Raw genomic sequence first — 18663 nt, forward strand, 5'->3', positions numbered from 1 at the left:
CAGACATTACAAAGGATAAAAAAGGCTGTAGGGAACTCTTGGGGTGAATGCTAAAGAAAAAAAGGCAATTAGGTTAACTTATTACTCTATCAGATTTGTCTACAATCCCATATGAGGAAAACAAAACCAAACCAAAACAAAGAAACTCCCAAGTTTATCTAACCTCTGAAAAGGAGTTGAAAGCAATTTGTGGGGTTTTTTAGCTTGCTGATTGTTTTGTGCTGCAAGCCAGGAGCAGAACACAGTTCTATGCCATGTGTTATTCACAGCTGGAGAAATATGGGCTCATTATTTTGTCAGGGTTTGCTGGTGATACCAAGATATTTCATTAAAAGAGGAAATGTACACAGGTTTTCTGCATTCCAATCCTGAGATTTAATCCCTGGGGAAAAAATTGAAAATGAAAAATAATGATGTGAATGAGAGCTCCAAGGCCTAACACTTCACTTGAGAATACAGTAAGTTTTAAACAAATTATCCAGATGTAATTCATCATATTTAACTGCAGCACAAGTTTATCTGATGTGTTGACAACAGTTTCAGTCTAATCTTTGGGAAGCTTACTTCCCAGTTCCCATCCCAATGTCAGGGCAGCACTAGGCTGCCTGAGCACAGCTCAATGCCTGGTTCCTGCAGAACTGCCCTGCTCAGGGAAAACTCCAAACTGCCTTTCAGGCAAATTCATCTCCTCATAGCTCCCCCAAGAGCCTGTTAGAGATCAAGATACGGAGGAAGTTCTCTTTCCCACATGTCTGGCTCTCTGCTCAGTCTCTATTCTCTTCTACTCAGCTTAAGGGGAGTGCCCTCATAACTAGAAGCTTCACACCTGTCACTACTTATCACAAGCTCATCCTCCTCTCTCTGCGACTGGCATCTTCCCATTGCAAAATCCTCTGCTCCTAGACGTTGCATTCTCCCTTACTAATAAAGAGAGGTATTTAGCTGGTTATTCTGAATGTCTGCTGAACATCTCTTCTTCCAGTCCTTGCTGTTTTCCTTCAGCTTTGACCTGTGCAGAAAATACCTTCTGCTTAAGCCTAAACTGTTGGGACAGATGACTTTTAATTAACCCATCATTAAATCATTTTTGACATAGAACAGAAATAATCCAGAACATAAAGCCTGAAAATTCTGACTCCATTTTCACCAGACTGGGGAAAGGCAGAAAAATTTCTGCCTGGTACATAAACTCCAGGCAGGTACTGCAAACCTTCAAAGGAGCTTGGAAAGGATGTCTTCCATAACAGCCCTCCTGGGAATGGAGAACCCCACCTGTGGGGCTCTGTCTCGACAAGGATGGGGAAGAAGGTGTGCACCACAGCAGCGAGGAATGGTGGAAGAGGCAGTGGCAGAGGAAGACATGAAAGTCATCTCCTTGGAGATGGTATTTAAGGAAACATAATTTTTTGTTGCAGAGCTTTTGGAGTTCAAAGTTAGCAGGCAACGCTAGATCACCTAAACAAGTCTCATGCTAAATATACCTTTGGCTATAAGCATCCCCTATGTAGTATAACCAGCAAGTGCCAGCTCTTCATAGTGACAGGATTGGGTTTTATTAGACTGCTCAGTTGTCATCAACTTGGACCAAACTCCTGCTACTTCTAAAAAGCAGTAGGAGATCAAGTTTATACCTGGGATGCACCGTCCCTAAGATTCATGAACAAAGCTTAATTATTTCTCAGGTTGTGATCTGGCATAGGACCAAAATAAGGGATCTCAATTTTAAGTCTGTGCATAACACCAGATAACATTTTAATTGTCAGATAGGATTAACATACAGCTCATGCTAATAAAAAAATAAAAATATGAAAATTATATTACAAAATATGGGTTTTTTAAAAAGTAAAAAAAGCAAGCTGCAATACCTTACTACAGGAGATTGGAAAAAGACTTTTGACTTTGTGGAAATCATCACTGTCTTATGTTACACAAAGGAGAGCCCTACATCCTAGAACCCAAATGTTGCAGTCTGGAGCTCCAGGAGCCACTCAGCAGGCATCCTGTTTGCTTGACATAAAACCCAACTGGTAAATACTATCTATTTGAGTTCTGCATATGAGAAGATGCCTAAATTTGGAATCTCAGTTTGTACAGCTCTAACTGTAACTCTAATAATTCAACTTCAATCATAATGATATCCCTTTGTTTAGTTCAAGTTTGGTTTCTATTTGCGTTTTGCCATGTCTACACCTGACTGTAGCTGTGACACCAATTACTTTATTCTTGTGCAGATTTGTCCAGAATTAAAAAAAAAAAAAAAAACACCCAAAACAAACAAACAAACAAACAAACAAAAACACCAAAAAAAATTCTACCCAGAGAAGAAAGGAACAATGAATAAATTTTTATAAACAGACAAAAACTGCCCTCAAACCCATCCAAGTTATGGCTTATTTGACAATGGCTTATTTCCCATGATCTGTCCTTCCTGGCTATGCTCTGGCTCAGCTCTGTTGCTGGTTTTGTGATACCCAGCTCTGTAAGTTTCCATGTAATGCACTAGAGAGGGAAAAGCTGCCGCTATTGTCCCTGTGCACAGCAGCATATCATTCCTAGATGTGTCCACAAGACAGCCTTTAAACACTAGTGAGACTGCTGTCCCATTGCATCCTGTGGAAGAAATGAGAACACTTCCAGGAGCCCCTCTAGAACCCAACACTTGGAAAAAGTGTGTCAGAGCCTAATCTGTGGCAACAAGAATAGAAAACATATTATTCTGAGTCAGAGAAATATGATAAAGGAAACCAAAACCTGAAAAAAAATAGGGGGAAAAAAGCAAAACAAGCCCCAACTACTCAATAGGAAGCATGGAAAGCTGTTCCAATAATCAGGAAGTCCCTAATCCAGACCAGACTTGGTCTGAGCTGTGGTGGGTTTTGCTACTGCCAGATGCTATTTCCAATGTGATTTATTTCAAGAGAATATTGGACTTGGCCAAGAAGCTGCCTTTGTTTGACTTGTTTTTATCTGCAAGTCTTGGGTAATAGAAAGGGCACTGGGATGGGGTTCACTCTTCTCCTAGAACTTTTTTTTGCCATTTGTTAGACGCTGCTGGGAAACTACGATACATTTCAAAACCATCTGACATTATATTTTGGCATCGCAATAAGTGAGACGACTACACTCAGGAAAATGATGAACCATTTATTTAGACAGGCCAGCTTTGATGCTGGTTACAGCAGTCCTCCTGTTGCTGGTGCTTAATGTAATATCTGCTCCTACAAGTAAGGAGTAGCCATTAAACCAGTCTATAAGTAGATCATTCTCTTCTCCATAGGAAAGTATCTCTGAGGCAGGGACTGAAAGCCCTGTGTTGAGCTGAAATGGGGTCCTGGACTATAGACAGGGACTGGGGAGTCTCCAGGGAAAGTAGGTCAGGGTCAGCAGTCCTGGTCATGCGTTGAAGGCCCTGACAAACACAAACCCACTCTTCTTCCTTCGAAAGGAAGCAAATTAGTGGCTCACGTGAGTTCACTGGTATGGTCGAGATGGTCAGCATGAAGACAATTATTTCTCCCAAGAGTTAGACTGTGATTTTGAATGATCCTCCTGGTCATATCAAGATTTAACTATACCTTTCCAAATGTCTGCCCATTTTTCTCCATCCATGCCTTCCTCTAAACAGCTTCTCCTCTCTCTGAAGGGAGCTGTTTGGAGAGCACTGCCTCACAGAGACCTAGTGGTCTCACCTATGCAAATCAGGTGTTAAGTGAGAAGGAAGAGGCTCCAGGATGTTTACAAGGATGGTCTTGATGGATGAAAGGTGCTCTGAAGAACATCACTGTAATGAGGGAGAAAAATCCTGCGGCAGAAATCTTGGTAGAAAAGAGCTTTCACTCAAGCTGTTTCTTTCTTTTCCTTATCTGACTGACTGAGACTAAACTCCTCTAAAGGAAATCTTTCCCACGTGGTCTGAAAGACACTGTTCATTAGCATGGCCATACGTTTTGCATTTTATTTCTGGTAACTAGAGAATCAACAAAGGCTTCCCTTCAACATCCAAACATGCCAGTGTAAGAGCAGGAGATGAGTGTCCATGAAGATAAAAGCCCCAAGCCTAGAAAATGAGCGAGCCAGGAACCGTTAGCATTTGTTTATAAAGGACAACTGAGTAACAAAGATGCAGTGATGTAAACATGTCTCTAGACAAGATAATGTACTTGTGCAAAAATAGTTTCCCACAATAAAGTTACTTTTACTGTGGACATACTAGCAAAATAAGCAGCTTTTTATTCCAGAGTAACTTCTCTTTTTTGAAAGTAGATCAACTGCTTATTCTGGAGCAGTGTCCACAAAGAATGCCTACCAGTGTAGCCAAAGAACTGCAGGAACTCACCCATCAAGTGCACTTTCTGTCAGTTTTCCCAATAAGCAAGACTTATTAGTGTCTGGGGGTATGTGTATGAGAGGGAGATAAGACAGTCTTCCTTTATCAGAAAGGAAAAATCAAATTTTAAAATCTCAAGAAAACATAGTCTGCTTCAAAACCACTCACTGCATCATGAAAAGCAGTAGAGGAGAACTGGAGCGCCTCAGAACCGATTATTTAATGAGAATCTGAAGGAATGAACTCCAGTTTCCCACAGCTCTGTCTCATGGGTTTTACTGATCTACAGTGGCTAAGAAGACAGAAGCTCCAGTTAACTTTTCTCACTGATGTCACGTGTACGTGCAGATTTTGAGGTATGTAACAACACATGAATTCCTAATGTCGCCTTTGCCTTGCTCTGAGCACAAAGAGATATGTGGCTAGCTTCTTCATCCACCTTAAGTTCTTTTTCTTAAACTTGTTGTAATTTAATTGTCTTTGAGAGTTTTGCTCAGCTGAACTGATTGGTGCATTCAAAAATTAGTAATGAGATACGTAGACACATACACACAAGAGGTGGAACATATAAAATACATAGATACCGACATTTCATTTGGGGAGTAGCTGAGGAGAGGAATGGGTTGCTATGGAGCTTTATTTATCATATGTAAGATATGGAAGACAATTTCCCTGACTGACCATAAGGGCTGAGCAGCATAGGCATGGATGTCTATGCCACAGGTGTCCAGGTTTCAGACAAAGTACCTTCCATAGAAAACTAGCCTTGAACTCAGCACAGACAAGGACTACTGCTGCGGTTGCCATTCAGAAAACTTCTGCAGGTAGGCTGGGAGAAGGTAGGCAGACTTTTTAAAAAAAATCATACATTTATATGTCCTCAAGACAGTAGGCAAGGAATTAAATAAAGCAGGTGAAAATTAGCACAGTAAATGAGCATTCAAAGTTTAACCTACTTTTTAGTGTGTTGTAATTGAAATCATGGTGGCAAATGCTGCCCAGTCTCTTTCTTGGATAGCTTTCAAAAGAATTAGGAGATCTTTGAATAAAAACAATACAAAACAAAACATACAAAACAAAATCAGGAAGCTGATAAAAGTTTTGTTGGAAAGCCTTTATCCCAGCAGCAAAATGTGCAGCAGTGAAGGCTGAATCTCAGAGCCATAAGATGAGATGAAGCCTGGGAAACACAATGCAGAGGGCAAAGCCACAAAAGAGCTGTTATGAAACCTGAGAAAGCGAGAAGAGCTGGAAAAGGAGAATAGCTTTCTAATCCAGTACCTGAAATATAGTGGGGCATTACTGAATGAGGGAAAGAGACTTCCTCCCATTAACAGGAATTATCAAGGAAAAACAATAAAGAGCTATAAAATACTATGGAAAGCAGCAAGAGGCAGCAGGAGTAGCTGAAGTCTTGATTGCAGCCTGCTACCTTGCCAAGACTTGATGATAAAAATGCATTAGTCCATGCCCCATGAAGGGTCCTGGCTCCCCAGACGCTGCATTTCTGCTGCGGGGTTCAGCCCTCAGCAGGCCCTCAGCATGTCAATAGCGAGGCTGGGATGGCCAGGTACAATCCTGTTTTGTGTGTTGCGTGCCCGTGCCCTGCCCGGGCTGGGAATAGGAAAGAAAAACTCTGAAAGCATGCTGTGGATCAGGAGAAAGTGGTGTGTGTCTGTATGGGAGGGGACAGTACATAGAAGTGTGTGCGTGTGTGTGTGTGTGTGTGTGTGTGGCGTGTTTGTGTGCATGCCTGCACATTCCCTATCTGGGAGGACCGTGTGTGGGGAGGTCTGAGAGGTGTGTGCATCCCACAGAGAGGAATGTTAATGTGGATTCACGCTTGTGTGAGAGGGGAATCCCCTGTCTAGAGGATGCCCTTAGTGTGGGTTGTGTGTGTGTGTGCGTGTGTGTGTGCATCCCCTGCGGCGGGGTTAGTGTGGGTTGTGTGTGTACATGCATGTGCACGAGTGTGTGTGTGTGTGTGTGTGTGCGTGCCCTGCCTGTGGCACTGGCACGGTGTCCGTGCGTGGCTGCGTGTCTCCGCGGGGGAGCGCGCATCCCCTGCCCGGGCAGGGTGCGGGGGAAGGTGCACCCTTTGTCTGGGGGCAGCGCGGGGAGGGGGCTGCGCACCCCGGCGCGGCGCGGCGCGGTGCCGGGTGCGCGCGGGCGCGCGCAGCCCCAGCGCGGGCGGGGGAGCGCGGAGCGTGCGCGGGGGCGGGCGCGGCGCTCGGGCGCGCGCGGCGGGGCGGGGGGCGGGGGGCGCCCCGCGTGCCCCGGCCGGGAGCGGCCGTGCCCCCCCCGCCGCCGCCGCCGCCGCCGCCGCCGCCGCCGCCGCCGCCGCGCACAGCCGCAGACACGGGCGGCCGCGCCGGCAGCCGGCGGCTCGCATGCAGCCGGGGATTACAGCGGGGCGAGGGCAGCGAGAGCTCGACTCTTATCCCCCCTCTCCCCCCCCCCCCCCCCTCCCTCCGCCCGACACCCCAGCCGCTCGCCGCGCGGCTGCTCCGGCGGCTTTTCATCTCCGGGGTAGGAGGGAGATGCCTTTGCCGTGGTTTTTCCACCCCCAGCCCTCTCCGTGCCGGGGGGGGCGGTGATGTGGAACGGGAATGTAGAGGAAAACCCTCCCCGGGAAGGAGCGACCAAAACAAATCTCTCGCCGTGGCTTTGGCGGCCGCGCAGTGCCCGGGGAAGCCCGAGCAGCCCTTGCCAGCGCCGGGGAATCCCTCCTGCAGCCCCCGGCGGCGCCCCGGGCGCCCGCGGAGCCAGGTAAGCGGGAGGGCATCCCTCTTCCGCCGAGGGCTGCCTTTTGCTTTTATTTGTGTTTATTTGAGAGCCCAGGTCATCCCCAGCTCCCGCCCTGATGGGACTGTCAAGGAAGGCGAGAACTGCCTGCTGGCCGCGGAGCGCCCGGGCCGGCCGGGAGCGCGGCGCTCCCGCGGGGAGCCCCGGGGTGCCCCGAGCGCTGCGCAGCGGCGGCCCCGGCGCGGGGAGCGCCCCTGGGGAGGGGGCATGATCGGCGGGGCGGGACGGACACGGGGTGTCCTCCGCGGCTGCCTGGATCGGTCTGAGGGAGGATAATACAAGCCTCACCCTGGAGCGCTTTGGAAACCGTTGTATTTTTGTTCCTTCAGAGCTGCTAAAGGGAGGGAGGGAATGACATTTCGTAGTATTCTACCTCCTGCCGTGGGTGAGCTCTACCGATAAAGGCTCGTCATTTGTTTCCGATGCTCTAACAGCGCTTGTGGAAACCTGATGATACAAAATCTCAGCCTTCTCGGTAGCTGTCGTTGGAATTACCCCATCTACCCGGGGACTGAAAAATCCCCTCTACAGAAGAAAATGTAGCATTGTGGTAGTCTAAAATATACTGCCATATAGGCTTTCTGTAGGTAGGTAGCATGCTGGTCCCTGGATTAAAAAACATAAATGTTTTTATGAATAGGCATGTTCATTGGCTACATGGTTTCTACAAACCATTCAGTGTGTTTCTTCTATCAGAATTTCACTGCCTGGGTGAAGGTAGACCTTTGTTTATACCCTATGTATGTACTGTCCATATTTATAGTAGGGTTTGGACTTCATTCAATTTAAGTTACATAATGATTAAGATACAATAGGCAGTATATATACATTTTCTTTGACATTTTAGTTCACTGCAGGTAAGACTGACTCTAACAATACTGCCAAAATTGTCACTTTTTCCATCTTTGTGTAAGAAAGGAAGTGTCCATAGCATCAGGTGGAGACAACACTCCTTAGCAAATACATAGTCATCAAGACCTTGCTATTAAAAGGACACCTAAGTGAAGGATTTCAGTGACCCCATCCTGTAGCTCTGAGGAGGTGCCAGGATTGGTTTAGAAGAGGAAGAATAGCAGCAAGACTGGGCAGGCTTGGGGGGGGGAATCCTGTCTGGTGATGTTTTGCGTTAAAAACACCTAGAGTTCGAGTTTGCTCAGCTGGCGAGTCTGTCCAAGTTAGAGCAGAGCTAGCACCAAGCCTTAGAGGCTGGGCAAGGTCTGCAAAACTGAACATGCCACCAAGCCTGGCGCGCGATCTTCCAGGGAGTTTTGGTAGAAACTTTCAGGGGAGCAGGGTCAGTGAGTACATGCCACTTGTGAGATTTGTTTGTTCTCTGATCACTGAGATGTGCTAGCAAAACTCTGGAAGTCTTTCCCAGAGAGATGAGGTGCAATACAGAAAAAATAGTTTGTTTCTGGTTCTTAAAAGCTCTGTCTATTCTGTTCAAACAACTGATAAATCTGATACAACTGATAAACTCTCTCTTCGTTCAGGCTTAGTGGAACTTACAGCTGGCTTGTTATAATTTTTTTTCCCCAAAGAATGCTTCTGCAGGCAGCTCTCACCACAGCATCCGAATTGCTCTTGCCTCCTTTCTCAGCTGGACGCTGTCTCTGGAGCTCAGCAGGTTGCCCTCACTCAGACATATGATGCAGACAGTAAAACATCTTCAGCTCGAGATGAGGGAGAGGTGCTGTTTGGAGCAGCACGCTTCAGCCTGAACATTTCCATTCGCTTCAGCATTTTGAGATGTCCCATTGCCTCAACGTTGCCATATCACATATATTTATTAATACTCAGCCTTTTTTCTTTCTAAGTGAAAGTTAATTGGCAAATTCTGGCTTGCCATTCGAAGCAAGGCGAGAGGTCAAGGTGTGCAATAGCTTTCTTGCCAACATTTGGGATTTTGCCAGATGGTTTGTTACTGTCACTTTTAGAAAAGAATCTTGATCTTATGTGACTTCCTTGAGCTTCACATAACTACATGTGCAAGTAAAATGTATTCCATGATGCTACTGTATTTAAAGCTACCTGCTGAAGGATATTTCAGCCAGTGTTTTACTCCGTCTGTTGTTGTTATATAAACAGCACGTTGGGCAGGGTCTGTCTGGTCTCAGCTCAGAGGAGGAATGCAAGCTGAGATATCTGGTGAAGGGAGCAGTGACTGGAAGTATGTCAGTGCAGTGGGATTCCACTGCAGACCACCCTGATGGTGTCTGCTCTACCTGAATACAGACCTGCTGCTCCCCACAGGCAGAGCTGGGAGCCAGAAAGGGAAGCACTTAAAGTTGTAAGCCACTTCAGCTTCATCAGAGTAGACATACATGCAGTCTAAAAATGAATTTTTGGATGTTTTCAGGGTTCACTTCTATTAATTCGTCATGTTATTGCATAATGTCTTCTGACCCAGCAATGCTCACAGCTCTTGGAACTAAGCAATGATTGCCTCTGAAAGGACTTTACGTGTTTGTCTGTTATTGCTATAGTAAGTTTTATCATTTTTAGGAATAAGATTTTTTTTACCTAATTGGTGTCTGAATATTATAAACATGTATGCATGATAAAAAACAGGCTGTAGTTTACTTTGTTGAGTTTTGCTGCTTTTAGTCTTACCAGGACTTACCAGGATATGAGCACCTTAAGAGAAAATATTTTTGATTTCCTATCTGTAGTGGGCATCTTCTTCTTGTGGTTATTGCTGGAGTAGTAGCACTGGGTATTTGATTTCTTGGATTTTATAATAAATCTTTGGAACATGTTGTTTTAACTCACATTTTAGTAGGGAGAAATGTGTGTTTACTTTGTAACAAGAATATTAACTTCAAACCAAAATAAACTTTCCAATATTAAATTGTGGAGATAATTTAAGATGTGCAACAGTGCTCTGTGGGATAATGTGAAAATAAATTGCTTAGGGCATTTCAGAGTAGATTTAATCCTATTGTAATTGTAGATTTTTGTGCAATCCCATAGCTTCCTATGTTTTTTTAATCTATAATTTTCTGGCTATATGGAAAAGATATGGAAGGAATTTCATTATTTTGAATTTTTTCTTCACTATTATGCAATTAGAGGCATCATATTGCATGCTATAATAGATACATTGCTCAGTCATGCTCAAATTAAATCTAAGTAAAATGCATATATATGACTAAAGAAAGAAATTGAACGGAGAAGCTCAACAACTCAAGTGTTTATTGAACAGGACTCGGAGGTTTCTTATCTTGGTTACTGTACGATGTCAGTCCCAGTATAGCTTCCCATACCACTAAATACCATAAAAGCCTTAGAGAGAGTATGCATCAGTCAAGATATTAAAAATACATTAAGCTTAAACCTGCCTGTATTCTTCATAAAACCTGGGAGGACAGCAAAGGCTATTTTGCTTTTAGTCCGCCCCAGTGCTTGCTACAGCACATGCCGAAATTTCAGCGCAAGTCGCACATTGGCATCTTCCTGAGTTTTCACTTGTTTGCTGTGCAATAAATTCCTTCTTCCAAGTCTGGAGGGCTGGAGTTTCTTAAAGGATGAGTTTCTTAAAGGGTGTGTTTCTTAAACTACTTTTGTTCACCAGCATGAGAACATGATGATGTTAACTGCATAATCAGAAAACAAAGAATGTTATTTTGAACACACTTCTTCATGGACTATGCTATGAACAATAGGGAAACAATAAAAAAAAAGTCTCAGGCCACTAAAATCAGTGGGGTTTTTAATTTATTTGTTTCTAATGCAGGAAATCTATATTTAGCCATAATGATAGATCAGCTGCGACTTAGGTGTCTGGCTTCTATACATCCCTATTCCTCCTCTGGATAACTATAAAGAGTAGTCAGTAGCATCACTGTTGGCACCAGCAAGAGAGTCAGAACAACAATCTATTAGCTAATAAATAATATATGTAATGCTGGCATAATGCAGCTCTGAGCATTTAGGAATAAGCTGTGATAAACAGCACTTGAACTCTTTACAAGGAACAGTGGCAATTGACCAATTTACCTCTCATAGTACCATGCCAGGGGAGCACAGGACGCTGTAAAATTGTGTGAGGGCATTTACAGTCCAAGCCAAGGCAGAGGGGCTGAACAGCTCTTACCACAGCACCAGCACGTGATGCAGAAGCCCCTAGGTTTGTCAGTGCTTCTCCTTAGGAAATCAGACTTGCTATTGCAGGGTGTTTTTCATGCTGCCATCATATTCAGGTACTAGTTTGTTAGGAAATAAGCGTCAGCCCTTTAGGTAAAACCACGTTACAAGGAAATGAATGCAAAGCTGTGCTGGTAATTAAGTGAACAAAGCTCTCAAACGTAATCTTCTTTGATGACACTGGAGATGAGCTTCTCCCCCTGATTGCCTAACAAGTTAAGAAATAGAAATCAGTTATGGCAGTACAGTCCAAATACAGAATAAATTTGCCTCAGAGCATTAATAAGGCAGTTCATAAAATAATATTTCAGAGTATGTCATTAGCTGTAATTAATTAGCTAAATAAAATTAGCTGTATTTTCAATATAGAGATTAAAATTACAGTCAAATGCGAGAACTCAAAATGAAGCCATAATGCTTCTTTTTACAAAATTTTCAATTGTGTCATTTGCCATCTTAAGGTATGAGGATTTGGTTTACCTGCAAGGTTGTTGACCTCATCTCACATGGATGTACTCTCAGATGACAGAATAATCCTGCTATAATTTATAGCTATACATTCAGTATAAATTTGCATATACCAGAGACATTTTTGAGCAGAAAGTGCTGGCAAGCTGCAGAAGCTAGAAGAATCCCACTAATGTATTTAAGCAGACTCAAAACAGTGAATAGGCTTAATTAGCCTTGAAATCACACAACTATGAATGACAGTATTGTACGTGCTTTTCCAGTGGTTGGTGAGATTAATAGCACACAGAGTCGCTCTACCTTGACAGGAGTGCCATCTATAAGGTCTTGCTTTCTGGAATATTTCCATCTCATGCTTTCTTCATTCTTATTATTGTTGACATAGAGCAAACCTCTTAAATGGGTAAGCTATATACTTGAATTTATTCTCAGGACTAGCCTGGCTACTGATAGTCACTTTAGTCCCTATTTAGCCATGTCACTAAAGTAGCACTAGGAGTGCTGTGTATCTTCTGCTACTTCTGAACTAAAGAAGGGATGAGATTGTTTATAGATAACCTAGGCAGAAGCAAAAATATCTTGCTTTTGCTCAGTAACCTTATGGTTAGGGTACTGATGGAGAAAAATTGAGCTTTTAGGCATTTCGTAGATTAACATGATGCAAATAAATATTTCACGTCTTGTGATCCAAGATTACCACCCGCCAAAGGACTGGTCACACCCCTCAGTTACAGACTCATTCGTGTCTGTTGTCTTCCAAGTATAGGCTGCCTCATTTTTGCTCAGTAGGAATGAGGATGATCTCCATCACTGCAGCCATCCTGTGGATTACTGATAGCAGCAGGAGCCTGGAAGATATAAACCACGAGTTTGAATCACCAGGGATGAATGTGATCCTTCAGTGAATGTTTAATGACCAAGCAGTGACATCAAAGTGGAACCAAGGCCACCACCTCAAGGTGTATTTGAAAAGAGTAGACCTTGTTCAGTTCTTTTGAAGGACTATTTTATGTACCTCTTGTAAGAGGAGGTTTCCAGGCTTAGAATATCATGTGGGTGGGTTGTGTCCCTTTTGATCCTGCTTACAGGATCCTGGGCCTGGATGGGAGTTAAGAGCATCTTCTTGACTGTGAAGTATTGTGTTGATCCTGCCTTAGAGGTTCCCACACCCTTTTTTGAACTTGGGACTTGTGTGTTTAATATTAGAAACCCTGAACTAATGGCTCTGATGAAGCATATTTTTTAAGAGGATGCTGTGGCTTTTAAAAATACATTTTGGCTTGATAGAAGTAAATAAATTAATTTATAGTGGCAGTTTTATAAAAGTGTTCCTTTTAGCCTGTCTTGATTTCAGAATTATAGTAACAGTAGCATAGGGCTGTGCATGATAGTGAGTCCTCACTTTTTTTTTATTGTCAGGTCAATTTGAGGGTCAAAAAATATCAATACTCCTGGTATCAGGTAGGACTAAAAGGCAGAGTAGCTTTTTCTCTGCAGTGTTAAACTGGAGTTCCTAAGAACAGCTTTCCCTTACTGACCCCCAGACCAACAGTATCTTTGTGCAGTATGTGGAAACAAAACAGATAAGGTCAGGAAGCAAAGTTTTCTGCTTTCTGGGTGACTGCTTTTCTCAGATTGGCAAAATTAGACATTGGATTGTCCTAGGCCCTGAACAGCAGTTTGTAGTGGTCATTCAGGATGTTTTTCAAAGGCATTCCATAGTTGAAGACATCAAAATGTTGAAGGGTTAGATTCTTCAGAAACAAGATTAGACAGAAATTTGTCTTAATTTTTAATGATAAAAGCTTTTTGTAAGGACTTGCTGATGCTGTGACCTCAGGGACATTTCCAGCTATGTACAAAGGCACTTGCCAAAAATTGAGCCGCCCAAAAACCAGGGCCTTGATTCATTCCTTCATTCCTTCGGGGCTTCTGTAAAGCACCAGCAAAAGGAATCTGAGCTAGGATCCTAATGGATTGAGACAAACATCTCTTGAGTAAATTTCCCCCTTTCAAACTGTATTCTTTGGCCATGTCTCTTCCTGCCTGTTGTCCAGATAGGTCTAGGCCTACCATTTACCTTGGTTGAATTAGGGAACAGACCAATTATAAATGGTTGAAAATGAAATTTTTGACAGAAGCAGCAATTGAACAGAAATGTTTTCATTTCCAAAGAAGTCACCTAAGAATACAACTGTTCTTTCCTTAATTGTAGATTTGGGATGGTGGCATTGCATGTTTAGAAAACTCAACATTATACCGGGATTCTGGCCAAAATGCAATATCCAGAATTTTGGGTGCAGTTTATTTCAAAAAGAAACTTTCTTTTCAGGGGTAAAATCTGATTCTTTTGTAAGATTTGCCTCATTACTTCAGACATCATTCTCTATGTATATAGGATAATATTATATGTTGAGTAATATTTCCCTGCCTAGAAACCTAGAATCATCATTCAGTACTACACTGTGCAAGCTTTTCTTCAGGAGAACAAAAAGACATCTGTGGAGTTCTTCACTGCTTTCAGATACTTGGCAGCACTGTTATTGGTAGGGAGCAGTGGAAGATTGAAGGGTTAGAGAAGCTAACATATTTAAAATAACCCTAAAACTAATTGCTTTAGAACAACTGGTTACACTAGTGCCTCCTCATAGAAAAAAATGATGTGTTAATAATCTCCTCCATCATCTTAATGCACTGCAATGCAATTAGGAGATTATGAAGTAGTGGACAAATAAATTGCAATTCAAAGCTCTAATTTATTCATATTAATATACTTACTATTATTAGTATATGTATATGTAACATCTGTAGACTCTCAAAGAATTCTTGGAAGCACCAATCAAAAATCAAACTTGTGGATCCAGAGTGCTAGCTGGGATATAAATATGTAGTCTGGTTTAGACCTGACATGAGGACCTTGCATAATCACATTTCTGTAATATCTTGTTGTTTGACACTAAAGAAAATGATCTGCTATTCGGCCTTGTACTTCTCTATGACAGCTCATCTCCTCAGAAGTTTCCAGGGGAGGCTAAATAAGAAGTGAAAGAAAATATCTTTGGCAAAAGCAATAACAGCCCTCAGCAACCAATTGTAAACATGAATAGTAAAGTGCAGACATGATCAACAATTACTTCCTAAACAAGAGATGTTTCAACCTGCAATGGAAATGGAAAGGTTTTTTTAAACTGAGCAGGAACACATCAGGATTTTTTTTAAGGATCATATAGCCACACTTGTCACAAGCACCAACAGCAGAGCTGCTAGTAAGGAAAGACAGAGAACCGGAGCTGAGCTGGAATAAAGTCTGGTGGGGATCTTGGTTCAGCACTGGATGGGCTACAAAGCCATGTTCAGTACTCTCTTGAGACCTCAGTGCAGGCTGAGGGGGTGCTACAATCCCAGTGCTCAGATCCAGACTTGTGAAGAGGTACTTCTCAAAAAGACCACTTGAGTCCTAAATTCCATGAGTCTTGAAGTAAAATTACCCTGAATGCTCTCAAGAGCGTTCAGCTTTTAGTAAAGCAGTCTGCGTCACCTGTAGTGTGTCTAGAGCCCACCCACGTGGCTTTACCTTGTGTAGGAGCTTCAGTAAGTGATTACAAGTGCTATTGGGGTAGTTAGAAAACTCAGAGAAGCCGAAACTGCCAAGCTTGTGTGACTGCAAGACTTTAAAAACGTTTTATCAGTTATACTTTCCCTCTTTTTCTGTCTTCTGTCACCTTACCTATTTCTGTCTGGGTTTTCTTATCCAAGGCTCTTAGGAAATATATAGAGTCTCAGAGTCTGCTGCTCCTTAGTGAAGTTCAGCTCATCCATCTAAAAGACACTTCTGTGCTCAAGATGGTGAGAACAGCGAGTTAGCAGACAGATTGATTTAGTTGATCTGAAAAGTTCGTCTATAAAAGGCCTCATCTTTTTTGAGTGTTTCCTGCAGATCCACAAGACTTTGTGTAGCCAAATTTTAAATTTTCACATACTAGAAATAAATAATCTGTGAGGTCTTTTATGAAATAGAAATAATCATCATTTCAGACCAGTTAGCCAACAGCCCCAAGAGCTGATTTTGCAGGATTTGCTCTCAAAGATTTGGAAGATCTTACTTCTCATAAAGCAACCCGTCTCTAGCTGTTAGCAGAGCTCTCAAGGCAACAGGTGGGATTTGGTATTAGTTCATGGAAAGACTCAGCTCTCCAGTAATGGCTCTGACCACGGCTGTAGTCTGGCAAGAGCCAACCATTGCTCACAGAGAAGCTGTGTTACAGGGAAGACAGGCTAAGGCTCCATCTTTTCCCCCTCAGACCACGTTGCTTCAAGTGGTTTCACCCACTGAACCCTCTGAGGACTCAAGCCGAGAGCTGGCATCAGTAGTTTGGATAATCAAAGCTCAGCTACTTCTCTCCTGTGCATGCATGAATGTATTCTCAGATATGAATCTGAGACATACAAAGGATGCTCAGGAATACTTTGACATGTTTCCTGACACCTCCCGAATTTAGCTTGCCAATCCTTAACTATATGAGATGTGACTTCTGTAAAGGTGGGAAATGGAAATAACGAACAACTCATTTGAGAGGGATGCTTTTATGCAGAGTTTTAGCTAGCACCTCAGCCATCTTTTTAAAAACTGAAATTAAGGGAAACTTCTAGTAAAAGATCCCACAGCACACCATTAAGAAACTGCAGGTTTTCATATTTTGAAACAAAGAGGAGACATTTGAGAGCTAATGCTCAGAGAGCTCTCTACGGCAGCAGAGAGATTATAGCAAAGCACATGCTGAAAGAAAAGAATCATACAATCAAATAAGCTGGCAAAAATCTGTGTGCTGAGTAAAAATGTGTTGGTTTGTCACAACTAAGTTGCTTCATCTTTTCTTGGCTCACTTGCTGGATCCCAGGTGGTAGGCTGTAGGAGTCAGATGTTGAAGTGGGCGCAGGCTTTCCAGGGCTCTTTAAAATCACAGAGTATCTCCAGTTCTCCAGACAGAAGGGACAATAAGGATCTTCAAATTCAACTCCATGCTCCTCGCAGGGTTACCTAAAACTAAAAACTAAACCATATGACTAAAACCATTGACCAGACACTCCTTGACCTCTGAAAGGCTTGGTGTCATGACCACTTCCCTGGAGAGTCTGTTCCAGTGCTCAACCATCCTCTGGGTGAATAACGTTTTCCTAATGTTCGTTCTGAATTTCCCCTGACATTACACTTACAAAACCTAAAGCTAGTTTTTCCATAAAGTGTTACTTATCTGCATTATATACGGCCTGACGCTCTGGTAAGTCAGTTTTAACAGCCAAACTAGTAAATGCAACAATTGTCTCCCCAGATTTTTCTTGATTTCAGTGAGCATTTTTGCATGTGAAGAAAACCAGCACATTGATCTTAGATTCTCCAGACCTGAAAAGAAAAATACTTTGAATGGGATCACTATTTAATAATCTGTTTAATGTTTAATAATTTCACAATCTCTCCTTTTTTAATCCAGAGCTTTATCGAACTTTTAAAAAAGTAATTAAACATCAGTACATTTAGAACCAGACTTTTTTTAAAAGCATTCAAGACACTTTCAGTAAACAGTGAAAAACTCCTCTATTTGTTTTCAAAGCAAGGAAATTAATTAATACAAATTTTTCTTGAAAACAACTTGACAAATTTTGACAAATAGATATCTTCTGACAAAAACAGTTGAAGTTTGTCTATTAAAAGTCAGAAGAAAGCAAAATTGTTCCCTTTTCCTGGGGTCCTTATGATACAGCCTCTACTTAGGTACCATGTACTTTTTTTTTCACTGCTTTAAATGCAGTAAAGTGTGTTTATGTACTGTAACTTCCCCATCTTCTTTGGTGAAATTTGTATGGCAAAGATTGGGAGAGATGTTTATGACTAAGGCATGCAAGAGTGGCTTGGATGTGAATCCTTTTGGAAGAGAGGTCTTGCACATAGAAGGGACTGGCGTTGCTCAGGCCAGCTGGCACGGCGACCTCCCTGTATGCAGTTACACTCTCCTGGACTCCAAAGCAGGTGGCTGGAAACAAACCACTTATTAGGGGCAGACCTTGAAGCATGTGGACTCTCCAGTCATCCTTGCAAACGACTTGGGAGAGTCCTAACTGTGCCGTGGCAGGCGATGCTCCGGCAACGTGACAGCACAGACAACTGGGCTCCTCAGCCTGAGAGTTTAATCTGCTCACGTAGGCATGCCCATTAAAAGTGCTGAAAGTGCTGAGGACTCTGTAAAAAGCAGATATCTCAATCTGAGCAGCCAAAATTGTTGGATACCTCAGGCATCTACGACCTTCATTTCTCCATTATAAAGCAGCGTTAATAATGGCCTCCTACTGAAGGGGATACCCTGGAAGCACTTGGGTAGGATAGGGAGAGCTCCCTGAGGGAAATCCAGCACTTTGCGTGTAATTTAGGCCTTGCAGCACAAAATGCTGAATAACATCAGAGGCCAAATGCTGAATGAGAAAGATGAAAAGACATGGTAAATAATTGCCTGTTCATGTAAAGAAGAAGGGATTGAGGGGGGAATCACACCATTAACAGCTGCATGCCTGTGTTGAGGGGGAGGGCACTTAACCTTCCTTCTGGCCTTCCCTAGCTTTTTGAGTGGCAGTCTTTGAAGTTTTCACTTTTATTTAATGCAAAGAATTGGCTTTGAATTGAAGAGTTTTATGTAATACCACAGGTATTTTGCTACAAAGTAATTTTATTATTTCACGGGAAGAATGTAGGGTTTATCTAGATTTGCTCTTATATATGGGGGTAGAACTTGTGTTTTTCTCTACCAATTGCTAAGAGTACTGGTGAGCACCAGGCTGGCTTTGCCTACCTCCCAAGGGGTAGTTACAGTTCTCACTAGCCCGTGGTGGACAAGGTGCATGGTGGCATTGCATACAGCCTAAAGGTT

At 42.8% G+C, this 18663-nt stretch overlaps 1 protein-coding gene across 1 annotated transcript in view; it reads left to right on the forward strand.

The window, feature by feature from the left end:
* Positions 1–6692: 6692 nt before the first annotated feature.
* The window catches only part of KCNB2 (potassium voltage-gated channel subfamily B member 2), a 185917-nt gene continuing 173946 nt past the window's right edge, over positions 6693–18663 (forward strand). The window contains exon 1 of the mRNA XM_048286294.1: positions 6693–7096. The gene's annotated coding sequence lies outside the window, so the exon portion shown is untranslated. The remainder of the gene's footprint in view (positions 7097–18663) is intronic.

The sequence above is a fragment of the Corvus hawaiiensis genome, chromosome 26, assembly GCF_020740725.1.
Source record: "Corvus hawaiiensis isolate bCorHaw1 chromosome 26, bCorHaw1.pri.cur, whole genome shotgun sequence".
Classification (NCBI taxonomy): domain Eukaryota; kingdom Metazoa; phylum Chordata; class Aves; order Passeriformes; family Corvidae; genus Corvus; species Corvus hawaiiensis.